This window comes from Tursiops truncatus, chromosome 1 (genome assembly GCF_011762595.2).
Source record: "Tursiops truncatus isolate mTurTru1 chromosome 1, mTurTru1.mat.Y, whole genome shotgun sequence".
In the NCBI taxonomy this organism is placed as follows: Eukaryota; Metazoa; Chordata; class Mammalia; order Artiodactyla; family Delphinidae; genus Tursiops; species Tursiops truncatus.
The window spans coordinates 92,593,897-92,597,669 of record NC_047034.1 but is presented as its reverse complement, the minus strand read 5'-3'; the positions used below and the strand labels follow the sequence as shown (position 1 = coordinate 92,597,669).

Sequence of the window (3,773 nt, the reverse complement as noted above, 5' to 3'; positions counted from 1 at the left end):
TTTCTCCACACCCTCTCCAGCACTTATTATTTGTAGACTTTTTAATGATAGCCATTCTGACTGTTGTGAGGTGATACCTTATTGCAGTTTTGATTTGCATTTCTCTAATAATTAGAAAACTTGAGCATCTTTTCATGTGCTTATTTGCCATCTACATGTCTGCTTTGGTGAGATGTCTTTTCAGAACTTTTGACCAGTTCTCAATTGGGTTGTTTTCTTATTCTTGAGTTTTAAGAGATCTTTATATGTTTTGGATACCAGTACTTTATCAGCTATGTGTTTGCAAATATTTTCTCCCACTCTGTGTCTTGTCTTTTTGTTCTCCTAAAAATAATTTATTTTTCAAGAAAATAAATTTGAAGAACAATGATATAACAATTTTAAGCTGTAGTCATAATTTGTAGAGATTCTCCACAGCAATAAAACATTATGTAACTATAAGTATTTACATGACTAAGGAAATATAATAAATAATATAATATTAAATAATCCTCAACTATTTCTGGGCAAATTACCTCCCATTATTTGAAATAATTTCTGAAAAAAATGTGTGCTTATGGTAGTGTTAGGTATTGGTATTGTTGATTAATGGAGGTAAAAGAAATAAGATGCTTCCAGGGTTTTTAGAATATAATGTTGCCGTAACTGACAAATGGTTTATAACTATGAGCTCTTCCTTGTTTCTAAGTATTTACACCACAAGCAGAGGCTTGGAACTTTTTTAGTGTTACAGATGAGAGTGGGTTTCATGAACTATTTATTGATAAACAACCTATTTATTATTGAAAAATAAGGAATTCAATAATGCAAAAAGAGTTAATTCAATGTAAGTTTTGCTCAGTGGCCCAATTATAGGTTGATTTTGATCAAGTAACTGAGAATACAGCTGTATTAGGCAGGATTCCCAGTTTCAAGCAAGCTACCTCTGGCCCATTTAAGCAAAACAAACAAACTTTTTAACATATTCATAGCACAATGTGAGAAAGATGGATAGCTATGGAACAGATTTGTACTTTCTATTCTGTCGGATAGAGTTGTTGCTGAGGAACTGCTGCAAATTATGGACTGTATCTCCCTTCACCTGTGAATCCATGTGGGTCTGGTGGCTGGATCTCATCTAGGATTGTGAGGATAAAGTGATGTGTGTCACTTCATAGAATGGCTTTAAAATGGAGTACTTTTTCATTCCCATTTGTTCTTGCTTTAACTGCAGATGCTGACAAAGCCTTAGGGGGAGATAGAACATAAAGATGAAAACAGCCCAAGCCATCCACCTTTGAAGTTCAGTGAGTTGATGAGAAATAAACTTCTATATTGTAAACCACTGAAGTTTTGAGTAGTTCATTCAAGAAGCTACAGTTACCTTAACTGATATTTGCATGGAGTTGCTGGAATTCTAGATGAACAGGCTTGGAAAACTGGCAATGATAATGGAAAAGTAAAAGTGAAAACCACAGCTAAATCTTACCACTGAATCAGTTGGGTGAAGACACTTCTGTTTCCACAGCTGAACACTAGAAATTGTAACTTTGCCACTGGCACTGGACACTGGGTTCAGCTGCTGGCTCTGTGGCCCCTGGAACACCAGGATACTTGAAGTTGCTGCAATCTCTGCAGCAACTATTAGAATTTATTTTCTATCACATTTGATTTATTGTATAAATAACTTCTGACTCAAAGTCCCAGGTGAAATTGGATGAGCTTATGTCACATACAGGTGTCTAGTGTGCAATGTTGGGTGTTGGAAAAATGAGTATCTGCCCTTTTGGGCCTTTATAGTGGGAGGTGATCACCTAAATTTCTATGCTGAAGAGTCATCTGATTATTAGGCTATTCAGATATACACTAAACTAGCAATTAAGACATGAATTCTGAGAAGTGTACTAGTTACCCATTACTGCACAACAGATTAATCCCAAATATGAAGGACTAAAACAATAAAATTTAGTATCTCACAGTTTCTATGAGTTAGGAATACATGACAACTTAGCTGAGCCTTTGTGTCTCACAGCCTCTTACGAGAGACCTGATAGGGGCTGCAGGAATCTGCTGGCTTGATAGGAGCTAGAGGATCTGTTCATAAGATGGCTCACTCACAGGGTTGTTGGTAGGGAGCATGGGTGGACCTCTTCATAGGATCACCAGGTGACCTCATGACATAGAAGCTAGCTTTCCCCAAACTACATAATCCAAGACAGAGCAAGAGAGGCAAATGCCACAATTCCCATTATGACTTAGCCTTATAATTCATACACCATAACCTGTCATATTTTATAGGTCACAGAGACAAACCATGAAGCAATATCAGAGAGGACTACACAATGATGTGAATGTTGGGAGATAAGGATCATGGGGAGCTATTTTTTGGACCGTGGCCACCACAGGAAGAGTGGAATTTTGTCACTCTATACTTCAGATTTCACTACAGAATTTTAATTGTGGAATCAGTAAGCTACAAATAAGAAGAGGTTATTTTATTGATCTGGTTACTACCAACTATTTCTCTGAGTTTAACTCTTTAATTGCTATACCTACCGATTTCTAGGGTTCCAGTCAATTTTGCAGGGAGGGGAAGAGCTCATCTCAGCTCTTAAAAATGACTGCCAAGACGGAAGAGAGAAGCCGAGTCCAGCCTCATTTCCGGTCCCGTCGCCTGCCAAGCCACTTCCGGTCCAGCGTCCAGAGCTGGGTGTGGCTCTGAGCGTCGCGTGTCGCCCCCGCTGGCTGGGTGTGGTGGTGGGCGCCGCCCCGACTCTCCAGTCTTGTGGTTCCCAGGGCAAGGTGGCAGTAATGCTGACGCTGGCAAGCCCACTGAGGCGGGATGATGGTTGGTCTCAAAGGGTCGCTCCCGGGAGTCAGCCAAAGCCTCTGACTCCCTCAGCGGGTTTCGGCGAGAGACAGTCTACTTGTTAAAGAGACTGCACAACTTGAAGCTAATTTACCTTGTACATGTAAAGTGCATTTTCCTCAACCAAACAAGCTTCATTGCTTTCAGCTAACTGTAACCCCAGGATTTTTTTTTTTTTTTTTTTTTGGTTTTGTGTTTTTTGATAGATGAGGGTTACGACGAGGGTGGAAAATTTCAATTTGATACTGAAGTTCCTGATATGTACAACGTGGTGCCTCCCACAGTGAAATGCTTGACCAGGATCTGGCACCCCAACATCATAGAGACAGGCGAAGTATGTCTGAGTTTACTGAGAGAACGTTTGATTGACAGCACCGGCTGCGCTCCCACGAGGACACTGAAGGATATTGTTCGGGGATTCAACGCTTTGTTAAGTGATCTTTTGAATTTTGATGATCCACTGCATATTGAAGCTGCAGAACATCATTTGCCAGACAAGGAGGACTTCCAGAATAAAGTTAAAGAGTACATGAAACATGCCAGAGGATAAGACGAGAAGACTGCAGCGCCGTGGACTGCATTATAAGTTTGTCTCCAACTGAAACAAAAAGGGAGCCTCTTCCTCAGTCCTCGCGCTCCCCTCGGTCCCATTGGGTCCTCAAGTCCTGTGACTATGTTGTCCTGAGGAAGAACCTCTTAATGACTGCCCATTGTAGATGGAGAGTTCTACATAAATACAGCAAGAGAATGTGTTTGGGGTTCTCAAGAGTTGTCCCCTTACCTTAACATGCTTACTTTTTTGCAACTGTACTCTATAGGCTGGTGGTGAGATTCTCGAGAAGTTGTAATGAACTCAGAATTGAGGCTAGATCTTGCTTCTTTCCCTTCTCCCAAAGTCAGTTCCCTGCACAGGTCATGCTAATAA

The 3,773-nt window shown here is 40.4% G+C and overlaps 1 pseudogene; it reads left to right on the top strand.

The window, feature by feature from the left end:
• The first annotated feature begins 2,790 nt into the window (after positions 1 to 2,790).
• Positions 2,791 to 3,398, top strand: LOC101338495 (NEDD8-conjugating enzyme UBE2F-like; annotated as a pseudogene).
• Positions 3,399 to 3,773: the final 375 nt, after the last annotated feature.